Genomic DNA, 16,890 nt, shown 5'->3' on the forward strand with positions numbered 1-16,890 from the left:
TTGGTCAGAACTTTGAGAAAAATCCCGGGTGGCTCAGTGGTTTAGCGCCGCCTTCAGCCCGGGGTGTGATCCTGGAGACCTGGGATGGAGTCTCACATGGGGCTCCCTGCATGGAGCCTGCTTCTCCCTCTGCCTGTGTCTCTGCCTCTCTCTCTCTCTCTTGCTCTGTATCTCTCATGAATAGATAAATAAAATATTTTTAAAAATCTTGAAGGATGAAATAATAAGACTTCTGTTTCTATGGACCTTGAAGGTATTATACTAAATAGAATAATCAGGCAGAGAAAGACAAATAACTGTATGATCTCACTTATATGTGGAATCTAAAAAACAAACAAAGCCAAACTCATAGAAAAAAGAGCAGATTTGTTGTTATCACAAGTGGGGACTGAGGGCTGGGGGAACTGGATGAAGGTAGTCAAAGGTACAAACTTCCGGTTATATGTTCTGGTGATACAATGTATAACATGATGATGATAGTTAGCAGTGCTATATCATATAATTGAAAACAGAAACAAAGGTTCTCAGAACAAAGAAAAAAACATTTTTTCTATATGAGATGATGTTAACGAAACTTCTTGCAAGAATCATTTCACAATATGTATAAATTATTATGCTGTTTACCTTACACTTATGCTGTGTTCAATTATAAACAGTTCCTGACTTACTAGGGTTTGTGAGGAATCCTGTAGTTTGCATTTGAATGACTTCAGTTCCTGTAGTTTGCATTTGAATGACGGCAGTATTTGTCCACTTTTCAGTTTGACCTAAGGAAGCACTACTAGGTTTTGAGTGTTGCCTAGGTGTTTGAGAAGCCTAAAGTCAGTAAGATAAAACCTAACATTAAAAAATTGGAAGCCAAGTAACTTGTGCAGAAGGAATACACAGAAAACTTGGGGGGGGGGGGTTGGTTAGAGTATAATTAGGGGAGGGTGTGCATAAGGTAGATTTTTCTGGTTTTCAGAAATTGAATTGTAATTTTTTTGATGTGCTATTTCAAATTTTAGTAGCAAATGTGTATGTAGAGGATCTTATTAAAATTGAGACTTACTTGGAAAAAAAAACCTGATTTTTTTACTTTACCATGGTGCAAAAGCATATGCAGTTAGTAGAAATTGTACTTCAAATTTAGAATTTTAATCTTTTCCCTGGGCTAACAGTACATAGTACAATATCATGATTCTGGATAGTGGCAATGAACTGCAGCTCTCAGTCAGCCAGGGGTCATGAGAGTAAACGCCTGATACACTTACAACCATTCTGTACCTATACAACCATTCAGTTTTTAACTTTTGGTGCAGAATTCAATATATTACACGAGATATTCAACACTTTATTATAAAATAGGCATTGTGTCAGATGATTTTGCCTGTTGGGTAATGTAAATGTTCTGAGGTAGGCTAGGTTAAGCTATGATGTTCAGTAGGTTAGGTGTACTAAATACATTTTGATTTAAAATTGTTTTTAATTTATGAGGGGTTTATTGGAATGTGACCCCATCATAAGTCATGAAAGGTCTGTATATATCAATAATACTGAGAGAAAAGAAGAAAAATGACTAGTGACTGCTGTTCCTAATAGAATGACCCAAGGGACAGTACTATTAAGTATATTTGAATCCTAGAGGTTAATAAAAAGCTCTGACTATAGAATAATGAAAAAAAAAAAAAAGACTTCTGCTTTTAGGAGTTTCAGACTAGGTCATTTAGATCAGTCCTATTTTTGGGAGTCAAGTAACAAAATTTGTGTAAAATGTAAAAAACATCTTAAGAGCTTCAACCAGCTAAGAAGATGGTAAGGAATTAGAAGAAAAAAATCCAGAATTTGAGCCAAGTGTTCCTGTCCACTTTTGCCCAGAGAGTTTCTTGATCAGGAAGAGACAGCTGTGTTTTCAGGAGCCCCACAAGGCTAAGGTTGTAATCTGAGGCCTGCCAAGGGTAGATGCCTGGTAATTTATTCTTCAGTTGGGGCCAGCTTCTTAAACATTGGTCACTTGGAGTAAAAAGAATCAGAATCTAGTCCTTCTATAGATTTCAACCCAGATTTCAGCATTCTTAGTGGCCAGCAAAATTCCAAGCCCTTGCTTGGGTTGAGGTGACCTAGATTGCCAGTGCCCCAGGTACTAGGTACAAGCAATTCTTTGAAAATTCTCTTTAGGGGAAGAGTACATCATTTTAGTCTCAAATTATTTGTACAGATACTTTTTCAAGTAAAATTTCAAGTTTTTCAAGTAAAACACCCACTAGTGTTAAGACTATGAGCAAGAGCCAATGGTAATAACCAACACAGAAACAAATTTATAAAGCCTCCATAATGAACTTATTAGGGACAGAGAGATAGAGAAACTTTGTGTTTTTTTCATGCTTTGGAAGAAAATTATTTTGGTGTATCCCTATTAATTATAACATATTTCCAGGTTTCCTATAAATGACACTCAAAGATAGACCACTTTCCTCCCCTTATTTTATTGAGATTTAAAAAAATCAGTAATGCATATTAAATCATAAAATAATTTATGATTTTCATTTATGATTAAATCATAAAATTTATCATTTTATGATTTAATAAAATCTTTTATAGTATATATGGTTTGATTGTGACTTTTGTCTTAAAATTTGTTGGATTTCCTAACAGTAAACCATTATTGCACTTCTTTTTTTTTTAATATTTTTATTTATTTATGATAGTCACAGAGAGAGAGAGAGAGAGGCAGAGACACAGGCAGAGGAAGAAACAGGCTCCATGCGCTGGGAGCCCAATGTGGGATTCGATCCCAGGTCTCCAGGATCACGTCCTGGGCCAAAGGCAGGTGCCAAACCGCTGCACCACCCAAGGATCCCCATTATTGCACTTCTAAAATAAATCCTAATTGGTGTTAATGTGCTCTAAAATATATACTTGTGATTTTATTTGTTAATATTCTTATATTTATAAGTCATACTGGTATGTGCCTTTAAAAATTTTTTTAGCTGTCAGATTTGGGTAGAGATCATAAAATACATTGAAAAGCTTTTCAAAATGTTTTTATGGTGTGTATTTGTGTTTTAGAAGGTCATAATTATTAAGGATTATCTATTTTATTGTCTATTTAATTTTAGATTCTGCTCTTTTTGATTTATAACTGTAAGTGATTTTGAATATCTTTGCAATAGTATTTATTTTGTTGTGAACTGATTACATCCTTAATATTTTTGGTTAGTCTACTGGTCATACTCATAGATTTTTAAGAATATTCCATATATTAAGGATATTAACTCCTTCCTATTATGTGTTATAAATATTTCCCCCAGTTTTAAAATTTTATTTTGATTCATTTATTAAATTCTTCTATAGAAATTTATAGTTTTGAATAAATTTTATCAATTTTATCTCTTCTGTATTTTATGTTTTGCTTAGGAAAATTTTTCTCATTCTAAGGTTAGTTTTCATGTTTCAAGTTTTTATATAAATTCTAGTTAGTTAACATACAGTGTCATGTTGGTTTCCGGAGTAGAATTTAGTGATTCATCACTTGCATATCACATCCAGCACTCATCACATCGAGTGACCTCCTCAGTACCCATAACCCATTTAACCCATTCCCCCCACTCACTTCCCCTCCAGCAACCCTCGGTTTGTTTTCTAATAGTTAAGACTCAGTTTTATGTTTTCCTCTCTCTTTTTCCTCCCTATATTGTTTCATTTTTTAAATTCCAAATGAGTGAATCCAAATGAGTGAAATCATATAGTATTTGTCTTTCTCTGACTGACTTCACTAAGCATAATATATGTACTCTATCTCCATCCATGTTGTTGCAAATGGCATTATATATATATATATATAATGGTCATTATATATTATGTAATATTACTCATCCATCAAAAAGAATGAAATCTTGCCATTTGCAATAACATGGATTATATATATATATATAAAATCTCCACACACCATAACTTTATCCATTCATAAGTTGATGGACATTTGGGCTTTTTTCCATAGTTTGGCTATTGTTGATAATGCTGCTATATACATTGGGGTACATGTGCCCTTTGAATCAATATTTTGTGTCCTTTGGGTAAATACCTAGTAGTGCAATTGCTGGGTCAGGATAGTTCTATTTTTAACATTTTAAGGAGCCTTGATACTATTTTTCACAGTGGCTGTACCAGTTTGCATTCCCACTAACAGTGTAAGAAGGTTCCCCTTTCTCCACATCCTCAACAACATCTGTTATTTCCTGAGTTGCTATTGTTAGCCATTCTGACAGATGTGAGGTGATAGTTCATTGTAGTTTTGATTTGTATTTCCCTGATGATAAGTGATGTTGAACATCTTTTTATGTGTCTGTTAGTTACCTGTATGTCTCCTTTGGAAAAATGTCTATTTATGTCTTCTGCCTATTTCTTGAACTGGATTATTTGTCTTTTGGGTGTTGAGTTTGATAAGTTCTTTATAGATTTTGGATACCAGTCCTTTATCAGATATGTCATTTGCGAATATCTTCTCACATTCATAGGTTCCCTTTTAGCTTTATTGATTGCTTCCTTTGCTATGCAGAAGATTTTTATCTTGATGAAGTCCTAATTCATTTTTGCTTTTGTTTCCCTTGTCTTGGTGACGTGTCTAGCAAGAAGTTGCTGTGGTTGAGGACAAAGGTTGTTGCCTGTGTTCTCCTCTAGGATTTTGCTGGTTTTCTGTCTCACATTTAGGTCTTTTATTCATTTTGAATTTATTTTTGTGTATGGTGTAAGAAAATGGTCCAGTTTCTTTCTTTTGCATGTGGCTGTCCAGTTTTTCCTATGCTATTTATTGAAGAGACTGTCTTTTTTCCCATTGGATAGTCTTTCCTGCTTTGTCGAGGATAGGTTGACCATAGAGTTGAGGGTCCGTTTCTGGGTTCTCTATTCTGTTTCATTGATCTCTGTGTCTATTGTTGTTTCAGTACCATACTGTCTTGATGATCACAGCTTGAAGTCCAGAATTGTGATGCCTCCAGCTTTGGTTTTCTTTTTCAACATTACTTTGGCTATTTGGTGCCTTTTCTGGTTCCATACAAATTTTAGGATTTTTTTGTTCCAGCTCTGTGAAAAATGCTGATGGTATTTTTGTGGGGATTGCATTGAATGTATAGATTGCTTTGGGTAGCATAGACATTTTAACAATATTTGTTCTTCCAATCCTTGAGCATGTAATGTTTTTCCATTTCTTTGTGTTATCTTCAATTTCTTTCCTAAGTGTTCTATAGTTTTCAGAGTACAGATTCCTTTTTTTAAAATAAATTTATTTTTTATTGGTGTCCAATTTGTCAACATACAGAATAACACCCAGTGCTCATCCCGTCAAGTGCCCACCTCAGTGCCCACCACCCAGTCACCCCCACTCCCCCACCCACCTCCCCTTCCACCACCCCTAGTTCATTTCCCAGAGTTAGGAGTCTTTCATGTTCTGTCTCCCTTTCTGATATTTCCCACTTATTTTTATTCCCTTTCACTATTTTTTATATTCCCCAAATGAATGAGACCATATAATGTTTGTCCTTCTCCGATGGACTTATTTCACTCAGCATAATACCCTCCGGTTCCATCCACGTCGAAGCAAATGGTGGGTATTTGTCGTTTCTAATGGCTGAGTAATATTCCATTGTATACATAAACCACATCTTCTTTATCCATTCATCTTTCGATGGACACCGAGGCTCCTTCCACAGTTTGGCTATTGTGGACATTGCTGCTAGAAACATCAGGGTGCAGGTGTCCCGGCGTTTCATTGCATCTGTATCTTTGGGGTAAATCCCCAGCAGTGCAATTGCTGGGTCATAGGGCAGATCTATTTTTAGATTTGTGTGGAATCAGAAAAGACCCCAAATAGCCAGGGGAATTTTAAAAAAGAAAACCATAGCTGGGGGGCATCACAATGCCAGATTTCAGGTTGTACTACAAAGCTGTGGTCATCAAGACAGTGTGGTACTGGCACAAAAACAGACACATAGATCAATGGAACAGAATAGAGAATCCAGAAGTGGACCCTCAACTTTATGGTCAACTAATATTCAACAAAGGAGGAAAGACTATCCACTGGAAAAAAGACAGTCTCTTCAATAAATGGTGCTGGGAAAATTGGACATCCACATGCAGAAGAATGAAACTAGACCACTCTCTTGCACCATACACAAAGATAAACTCAAAATGGATGAAAGATCTAAATGTGAGACAAGATTCCATCAAAATCCTAGAGGAGAACACAGGCAACACCCTTTTTGAACTTGGCCACAGTAACTTCTTGCAAGATACATCCACAAAGGCAAAAGAAACAAAAGCAAAAATGAACTATTGGGACTTCATCAAGATAAGAAGCTTTTGCACAGCAAAGGATACAGTCAACAGAACTAAAAGACAACCTACAGAATGGGAGAGGATATTTGCAAATGACGTATCAGATAAAGGGCTAGTTTCCAAGATCTATAAAGAACTTATTAAACTCAACACCAAAGAAACAAACAATCCAATCATGAAATGGGCAAAAGACATGAATAGAAATCTCACAGAGGAAGACATACACATGGCCAACAAGCACATGAGAAAATGCTCTGCATCACTTGCCATCAGGGAAATACAAATCAAAACCACAATGAGATACCACCTCACACCAGTGAGAATGGGGAAAATTAACAAGACAGGAAACCACAAATGTTGGAGAGGATGTGGAGAAAAGGGAACCCTCTTGCACTGTTGGTGGGAATGTGAACTGGTGCAGCCATTCTGGAAAACTGTGTGGAGGTTCCTCAAAGAGTACAGATTCCTTTACAGATCCTTTTGGTTAGGTTTATTCCTAGGTATCTTATGGTTTTTCATGCAATTGTAAATGGGATTGATTCCTTGATTTCTCTTTCTGCTGCTTCATTATTGGTGTGTAGAAATGCAACAGATTTCTGTACCTTGATTTTGTATCCTGTGACCTTACTAAATTCGTGTATCCATTCTAGTAATTTTTTGGTGGAGTCTTTCAGGTTTTCTACATAGAGTATCATGTGTTCTGTGAACAGGGAAACATTGACTTCTCCCTTGCCTTTCTGGATGCCTTTTATTTCTTTTTGTTGTCTGATTGCTGAGGCTAAGATACCCAATACTACATTGAACAACATTGGTGAGAATGGATGTCCCTATCATGTTCCTGACCTTAAGGGAAAAGCTCTGTTTTTCCCCACTGAGGATATTATTCACTGTGGGTCTTTGATGTTATAAAGGTATGTTCCCCGTATCCCTACTTTGTTGAAGGTTTTTATCAAGAATGGATGCTGTGCCTTGTCAGATGCTTTTTCTGTATCTATTAAGATTTCTGTAACCCAAGTCTTTTGATTGGAATATTTAGTCCATTTGCATTCAGAGTGATTACTGATAGATAAAGATTTAGTGCCATTGTATTACCTGTAAAGTCATTGTTTCTGGAGATATTCTCTGTTCCTTTCTAGTCTTTGTCACTTTTGGTCTTTCCCACTCAAAGTGTCCCCTTTAATATTTCTTACAGAGTTGGTTTAGTGTTCACAAACTCCTTTAGCTTTGCTTGTCTGGGAAACTCTTTATCTTTCCTCTTCTGATGACAGCCTTGCTGGATAAAGTATTATTGGCTGCATATTTTTCCCATTCAGCATGTTGAAAATATCATGACACTCTTCTGATCTGCTAAATTGCTGTGGAGAGGTCTGTTGTTAACCTTACTAGTCTTCTTTTGTAAGTTAGGGATTTCTTTTACTGCTTTCAGGATTTTTTCCTTACCTCTATATTTTGCAGATTTTATTATGATATGTTTTGGTGTTGGCCTACTTTTGTTTTTGATGGGAGTTCTCTGTGTCTCCTAGATTTGGATGTTTGTTTCCTTCCTCAGATTAGGGAAGTTTTCAGATATAATGTGCTCAAATAAACCTTCTGCCACATTTTTCCTTGCTGCTGCTTCTGGGATTCCTATGGTATGAATGTCATTATGCATTATGCAGTTGCTGAGTTCCCTAAGTCCACATTTGTTGTCCAGTAATTTTCTTTTCCTCTTCTTTTCAGATTCATTATTTTCCATAATTTTATCTTCTATATACCTTATTCATTTCTCTGTTTCTTCTATCCTTGTGGTCCTTATATTCAGTCAGTTTCACATCTTGGTTATAGCATTTTTAAAATTTTGGTCTGACTATTTTTAGGTCTTTTGTCTCTGTTGTAGGGACTCCCTTCTATGCTTTTCTCAAGCCCAGCTAGTTTCCTTATGATTGTTGTTTTAAATTCTGGATCAGGCATATTACTTATATCTGTTTTAATTAGATTCCTGGATGTGACCTTTTCTTGTTCTTTCTTTTGGGATGAATTCCTTTGTCTTAGCATTTGTCTAGGTCTCTGTCTTCTCTGTGTTAGGAAAGCCTGTTATGTTTCCTGCTCCTGAGAGTATTTTTTTGTTTTGTTTTTTGTTTGTTTTTTTTTTTTTTTTTAAGATTTTATTTATTTATTCATGAGAGACACACAGAGAGAGGCAGAGACATAGGCAGAGGGAGAAGCAGGCTACCTGCAGGGAGCCCAATGCAGGACTTGATCCCAGGATCGTGGGATCATGACCTGATCCAAAGGCAGATGCTCAACCACTGAGCCATCCAGGTGCCCCCAAGAGTAATGGTTTCATTAGGAAGAGGTCATATACTGTCCAGAGCCTACTGCTTCAGGAAGTGTTTCTGGTGTATGCTGTGTACACTCTACTGTTGTGTTTTGGCTGCTCGTTCTCCCAGGTTAGTCCTTTGCAGAGTTTCTTCTTGCCTGCAGTGGGGAGTGTTTGTACCTTTTCCAGTGTGTGGTGAATTTTAAATAGGTGTGCTCTGGTCAGCTTGTTAAAATAGATCTGATTCTATCTCCACTGGAGCTCAAGTTTTGCAGCACTCCATGCTCATTAGACTTGGTGTAAGTGAGGGAGTTTGTGCTGGTCTTCTGGGGGAGGAGCTGCTGCTGTCTGACTCTCAGACATACTTGCCCAGTACAGAAGCACCTGCATGCAGGGCACAGGGGGGCAGGGTTTCGTGTAAGTGGCTCTAGCCTCCTGTGTGGGGTGCCATACTGCTTTCTGAAGTCTGACCATGCTAATGGGCTAGGGTAAAAATAGCATCAGCCAGCTCTCTCCCCAAGGGGGGAGTTCACACTTGCTGGAAGTGTGAACCCAGGAAGCCCTCACAGAAGAGTGAACAATCTCTCCTCATGTGTCCCAAGGAGTTTCTCAGATCCTTGCCGTCACCTTATCTGTGCCTGGGCCATCTGCCCAACCAGTAGTAGCACAGTGCACCTGTGTTTTATCTCAGGCACGTAACTCGGTTTCAAAACTCCAAATTTTAGGGACATGGCATGGCTCAGACCAGGCTGACCCTCTGGAGGAGAGTCTCCCTGTGCTAGAGCTGGTTCTGGTTTGTCTCAGAAGGGTAGTTACACAACCATGTGCCGCTGCTAGAGTTTAGAGTAAAGTGCAGCAAAAAGCTAGTGTCCAGTTTAGCTGCCCTCATCAGGTATCTCTGCCCCTATGCTAAGGCACTGGGCAGTGCAATGGTGCCCACTGGCTCTCCAATTGTACTCCAAGAAGGGGAACTGTTTTTCCCAGTGTGACCCAGGGATCCTCAGAGCATACTACCCACTCCCAGGCCTCTGTCTTTTCCACAGGGGCACTGTTATGCCTGGCAGGCTCCACACCAGACTTCTAACACTTCAGTCTTTGAGCTCCGCTTATTGTAAAAACTCATGTTAATCAGCCCTTCTCATTTTCCCAGTCAATGGTTTTGGGTGGTGTTTTTCTTGTGCAATTCCTTGTGTGCTGCTCTCTCTCTCTCTCTCTCTCCTCTTTCCATGACAAGGGCTTTTTCTTCTCTGAGCGCCTGTGATTCCTTTCTCCCTCAAATCATGTCTCTGCACCTCATGTCTTCCACCATATGACCATTTTTCTACTTCTAGTTTCTAGTTGTGCAGTTTGTTCTCTCAGTCCTCAGATTGATGTTTTGGGTGTTCAGAATAATTTGACATTTATTCAGTTGTGTTCAAGGGACAAGGCAAGCATAGAATCCCCATACTACTCCGCCATCTTAAATCTCTCCTTACCCTAAGATTATTTTTAAAATTCCCATATTTTTCCTCCTTTGTCATTTCATTTTTTGATGTTTAAATCAATGATCTGTTTAGAATTTATTTTATTTTATTTTATTTTTTTAATTGTTTTTTTAATTTTTATTTATTTGTGATAGTCACAGAGAGAGAGAGAATGAGGCAGAGACACAGGCAGAGGGAGAAGCAGGCTCCATGCACCGGGAGCCCGACGTGGGATTCGATCCCGGGTCTCCAGGATCGTGCCCTGGGCCAAAGGCAGGCGCCAAACCGCTGTGCCACCCAGGGATCCCCTAGAATTTATTTTAAAGTAAAAGGTGAGGAAATAATCTGATTATTTCCCTGAGATTCCTGTAATAAATTATGAAACATGATTTAATGAATCTTTTATCTCAACTTATTTGAAATGCTGCTTTTTATTTCCATTTTTATTTTGGTCTACATCTTGACTTTCTGGTTTATTCTATTTGATCTATTTTGTCATTGCAAGTATCAAATACTTTTAATTTCTCTAGATTTATAATACATTTGAATATATTTTCTACTGGTTAATAATCTGGACTTTATTATGTTTACTTCTACCTCATTTCATTATGATTTCATACTATTTCTCTTTCATAATTACTGTGATTATTTTTGTGGCTTAATACCATGTGTGTGCATGTATGTGTGTGTATATATATATATATATATATATATATATAACATATATATATATATTAACATATATATATATATATGTTAAAAAAAGATTTTATTTATTTATTCATGAGAGACAGAGACTGAGAGAGGCAGAGACCCAGGCAGAGGGAGAAGCAGGCTTCATGCAGGGAGCCCGATGCGGTACTCAATCCCAGTACTCCAGGGTCATGCCCTGGGCTGAAGGCAGGAGCCAAACCACTGAGCTACCCAGGGATCCCCATATTTTTAAAATGTTTTATTTATTTATTCATGAGAGACACAGAAAAAGAGGCAGAGACATAGGCAGAGGGAGAAGCAGGCTCCCTGTAGGGAGCTGATGTGGGACTCAATACCAGTATTCTAGGATCATGACCTGAGCCAAAGGCAGATGTTTAGCTGAGCAACCCAGGTGCCCCCCTAGTACATTTTTATAAATGTTACATAAGTAGTTGAAAGAATTATGTTTGCTGATGAAAATTTTCATATATAGCTTTGAGGTCAAGAATGATAACTGGATTGTTTCTGTCTTCTGTATTCTCATTTATATGTTTGCTTTTTTTTTTTTTTTTTCCTGAAAGCTCATTCAAATTTTGAGAGAGGTATGTTAAAATCTCCAAATATGATGGTGGGTATATCAGACTTCAGCATTCTTCCAGCTTTTCAAATTAATGTGATGTCACTTGGTACAAAAATGTTTGTGATTGTTATGCTACTTTGGTGGGTTGTAACTCTTATCAGTAATTATTCTTTCAATCCAGTTTTTTTTTTTTTTTTTTCTTGAAGTCACTTCTGTTTTCTTTCTCTTTGCATTAGTTTGGTTAGATTGTAATCCATTCCCTTATGTTAATGTATTTATTTCTTTTCCCCCTCTCTAGATGTCTGGAAATTATATATCCTAAATCTGTTCTGCTACTGGATATGCTAACATTTTAGTAATCATTTTGTAAGTATGTTTCTCAAGCAAAATAAAAATTTAAACTCTATCTGAAATCTCCTCCATAATTGTAAAGCTGAAAAGGTAAACATTCCTTACTTATTTCTACTTTTTCTGTTTTTCCCAATGTCCAAGTTTAGTTGAAATAACCTGGATTTCTAATTTCAGTTTGAAATTAAAATGTTTCTGTTCTAGTTAAGAATCCTTCCTTAACAATTGCTTAAATATTACAAGTACTTTATCACTTATACTCAACAGTAAGTCTTACTGGGTTCACAGCTCACTGCTTTTTCTTTTACACCACATCTTTCTATTTCTTGAGGTTTTTATTCTGATTTATTATTATTTCACAAGACTACTTCTTTGAGTAATTTTTTTTAATAAAGGAGGTATAGAAGAGAAGTTTTCTGGGTCTTCCTGTGCTGAAACTGAGTTTCTTTTGTCTTCACAGAGGAGTGATCCTTTTACCTCAGGATGCTGTCAATGTCACCCCCTATCTCTTAGCATTTATGTAGGAAATTAGAACTTATGTGTCAGACACAGTATCTTTCCTATGAGATACCTGTTTAATCTGAAGCTTATAAGATTTTGTTTATCCTTGAATTCATATTTTTCATCAGAATATAACTTAGGTATGTGTTTTCCTCCATCAAAATTTCCTTTAATATGCCAAGCTCATCCCTGCTTTAGAGGCTTTACACCAGCTCTTTCTTCCTGTCCTGTCGGAGTGATCTTCAGACATTGCAAAGCTGCCTCCCTCCCTCCCATCATTATGCCTCATTTGAAACCCCTCAAATCCTTCACTGATAAACACATCTAAAACATCTCCTAATCATAGTCATTCTTGGTCATATTTATTGTTCTGTTTTATTTTCTTCATAGTGTTTGTCACTTACTGTATTTATTTGTATGTGCTGATTGCTGCCCCCCACCTCCACCCACCAGAATTTATATAAACTCCATGAGAAAAAAAAAAAAAACTCCATGAGAGCAGAGATCTTTCTTATTTTATTTGCTGTGTATATTTGGCTCCAATAATAGTGCCTCACACATAGGAGGTACTGGATGAATGGCAGAGAAAAATATGAAATATCAGAAACTGATTTTCCTCTTTCTAGGATTTTCCAAAAGATTTTCCATATAATCAGTCCTCTTTCTTCTGTTTAATTTTCCAACCTCCTAAAGCTGCCATCATTGTTCTGGTCTATTTCAGGGTTTTGGTGAGAAGTAAAGTGACTACACACACACTCACATACTTTCAAGAGGGCAAATACATGCACACAGATGAAATTAAAGAAACTCTAGTATAGAGGAGAACTGAATTATTCAGTTAATTTAATAAAGTTCACAAAATCTCTGGAGTATATCGTAGAACTTCTGTCCTCTGTTTCACATTATTTAAATTATCTGAAATATGATCCAGTTCTTATTTCTGTTTACTGCCTAGTAATAGCCAAAGAGTACTGAATGATGCTTTTGTTGTGTCTTGCAACTATGATCCAACAGATATCAGGATTATAAATATAAACTTATATGCTTTGTTAGAGATTTAGTTTAATATGATTTGGTTTGACGAACATAAGTAGCCCTTGAAAATGAAAGTTACTCTCGGAAATCTAATATTAATATTAAAGCCATTTTCTTCAGCTATTGTATCTGGAACAGGTGGTTATGACTAGAAATTTGGATTCCTCACACTAGTGTTTTTGGTTTACCACATCATTATCTTGTTTAAATTGAGATAGAGTTAAATTATAAGCTGTTTTGAGTAATGTTTTGCAATGATAAAATTCTATTGGTAAATAGTAAGTGTGCTCTAAATATGTTGAATGTATGAATATAAATAAATACTAAAAAGGATTCAAGCAAATGATTATTCTTTAATTTTTGTTATTAAATCTCTCTGGGATGGTTAGGGATTTCATTGAAGAAACAGAAGAAAGGCGAGCAGGATGAGAAGAAGGGAAAATGCTTATGCCTGGATAAATATGAATGATACCTTTATGTTGAATTTATATAAAATTCTCATGCTTTGTTGTTAGTCTATAAAACCAATTTGTTGTAGAGATTGCTGAGCAAGAACTATAATAACTGCATCAAAGCTAGTAGTCATTAGTGCTAGTCACCAAATATTATCAGTTCTCTGTCTGCTAGGCGTGTGGCAGAATCATATTTCTTGGTGCTGTTGTGATTGTGTGGGCTTTGAGACTACTTGAGGATAATAAGTTCAAAGTAGAAATGACAACAACAAATGTCATGGTTAAGTCAAGCGTTTCATTAGTGAAGTGAGGCCTTCTAGAATTCCCTTTTCTTCTGGCATGGTTACTAGCAGGGGTCCTGATAGTTGCTACCTCATTAGCCTGGGTCCTGGAAGGAGGTAATAAAGAGTTTTCAACTGATTACCAAGAATCATTGATCATGTATTGACCATGTATTGTGAATTAGAAATAAAACTTTCTTGTTTAAGACCCTGTGCATTGGGGGAGTTAGTGCAGCATAATCTGGCCCATCTGACCAAGACACAGAACTTAATAACCTGTTCCAAGGAGAAACTTTACTTAATCTCTTGCTTTAAATTCTATTTCTGAGCCCAACTCTCTCTGTTTCTTATGCTTCCAGTTCTCTGCTCTGTTTCTTATGACCCTCCAACAAACACCTTTTGGATTTTATGTCAGCATTCAATCTTAGTGATTGCCCAGCTGATGGGCACAAATAAAACACATATAACTTTCTTACAGTTTTAATGTACTCTCTCTTCATCTTCCGTTCTATTCCATTCATTTCTTCATTCATTGCTCATTCAAAATATTGAGCATTTGTTATGAGCCAGTTTTAAGTACCAGGATAAATGGCAAACAAAAAAGTTATAGAAATTACTTTCCATTTGGAATAATAAAAATTAATCAAACAATTATACAAATAAATGTAAAATTACAACAGTGATAAGTGCTATGAAGAAGCGATATATACATTATCATCTGTCAATAATGATTAAAGCAAATGAGATAACATGTTCATAATTAGATCATGTCAGTATATAGGAATGATGGTATACAGAAAATTTTGTACTATTTCTACAACTTTTCTGTAATATGAAATTCTGTCACAAGTAAAAAGGCTTTTTCTGGGCACTAATTGGTGTGGTAGTATGTTCCTTTACTGGCCGGAATCATCTGGGTTGGTAATCTCAAATTAGTATTTGATTCAAATGCTTGGCCATATTATACTGTTTAGAATTGCAATACCTCTTTCTGTATCTGTGCTAATCATCATCACTGCAAAACACTGTGGCACACACATGGTAATAAAATGAAAGAAAATTCATTTTAAATTACACTTTGTGTTAAAACAAAAAAATATTTCCCTTTTTGTTTTTTTAAGTGATATATAATAATACAGAAAATCAGAAAAGATACAGAAAACCTAATAAAAAAATTACTCATAACTAATCAGTCACTGATAATTACTATTAACATTTTGGCAAATTTCCTATAATATATTTTTGGTTTTCCTTTAGCAGTATTAACTATCTGTTGTGTGTATCAAATTACCCTGAAATTTAGCTGCATAAAATGATAAATACTATCTCACAAGAATCTCAGCTGAGTGGTTTTGGATCAGAATCTCTTATGAGATTGCATGGTCTGGTGTCAGCTGGGGGTGTAGTCATTACAGGGCTGGAGAACCCACTGGGTCCCAACCACATTCATATGGCTATTGACAAGGAGGCTTTAGTCTCTCGCCAGGTAGGCCTCTCCATTGAGCTACTGGCAAGGCATGGAAGCTAGCCTCTCATGGTGAGAAAGAGATAGAGAAACAGCAAGACAGAAGCTGCAGTCTTTTATAACCTAATCTGGAGAGTGACAAATCATTTCTGCTGTATTCTCCAGGTCATACAGGCTAACCCTAGTACACTGTGGGAGACAACTGAGCAAGGATTTGAATACCAGGAGGTGGAAAACAGAGATGGGCCATCTTGGAGACTTGCTACCATACAACATTCTATCACAAGCATTTCCCCATGTTGATATGTGATATCTTTTAGTGGAAAATAATATTTAATTTATTAATAATTTAGTAAATAAAATTGCTGTAAGAATAGCAACAAATTAATAATATTTAATTGTGGGCAGTCCCGGTGGCTCAGCCGTTTAGCGCCGCCTTCGGCCCAGGGCGTGATCCTGGCTCCCTGCATGGAGCCTGCGTCTCCCTCTGCTTCACTCTCTGTGTCTCTCATGAATAAATGAATATAGTCTTTAAAAAATAATTTTAATTGTGTTTTATATTGCTGTAGGCCTTCAAACTCAAGTATAAAGGAATATTACAAAGTTAAGAGGCTGTTATTTTTTTTAAATTACATCAGAATTTATTCATCTATCCAAATCAGTGCTTTCCTTTAAGTGCTCACCTTGGGAACCTTAGAACTTATTTCAATGGTGTAGGGCTGTTGTCACAAAGATGCCTGGGATTCTTTTGAAGTCACAATTGGAATCTTGTAGTATATTACTTTCAATAAACTCAAAGGTAGTATGAGGCAGTTATGTTAACAAGTAGAACATATGTTGAATTTATTCTTGTTCTTCTGCTGTTCAGTTGCAATGCTGAACCAGATGTATTAGTAAAAAAATGTGTTTTTGACACTTTATGGCAGCTTAACAAGATAATATTTCTTTGCAAAATAAGTCACTATATGAATGAATTACACATGGGAAGAACATTGTTGATTCAGAGATTTCAGCTCTGTGGGCTCTGAATGTGCCCTACTCCCTGACCTTAACCTTCATGTACAGCCTCTTGCCCAGTAGGTATCTTTGCACATTTTTCCCGTAAGTATAGTTCTTGGAATAAGTACTATATTTATAGTATTCTTCAAAAAGATTTTATTTATTTATTCATGAGAGACACAGAAGGAGAGAGAGGCAGAGACACAGGCAGAGGGAGAAGCAGGCTCCACGCAGGGAGCCGGACCTGGGACTCCATCCCAGGTCTCCAGGACCACATGCTAGGCTGAAGGTGGCGCTAAACCGCTGAGCTACCTGGGCTGCCCCTATTTATAGTATTTATATTTATATTAACTTAAATCTGCCAAAGTATAACATTGTATTTACATTAGCCATCAATTTTGTTGGCAAAAGGAGATCATGGATTTTGAAAGCAACATTAGGGCAGAATCAATCTTATCTGAC

At 36.6% G+C, this 16,890-nt stretch overlaps 1 long non-coding RNA gene across 1 annotated transcript in view; it reads left to right on the plus strand.

Annotated features, from left to right (window-relative positions):
* The first annotated feature begins 16,227 nt into the window (after window positions 1-16,227).
* The window catches only part of LOC144295902 (uncharacterized), a 63,189-nt gene continuing 62,526 nt past the window's right edge, over window positions 16,228-16,890 (plus strand). The window contains exon 1 of the long non-coding RNA XR_013363022.1: window positions 16,228-16,505. This is a non-coding gene — a long non-coding RNA (uncharacterized LOC144295902). The remainder of the gene's footprint in view (window positions 16,506-16,890) is intronic.

This window comes from Canis aureus, chromosome 24 (assembly GCF_053574225.1).
Source record: "Canis aureus isolate CA01 chromosome 24, VMU_Caureus_v.1.0, whole genome shotgun sequence".
Taxonomy (NCBI): Eukaryota; Metazoa; Chordata; class Mammalia; order Carnivora; family Canidae; genus Canis; species Canis aureus.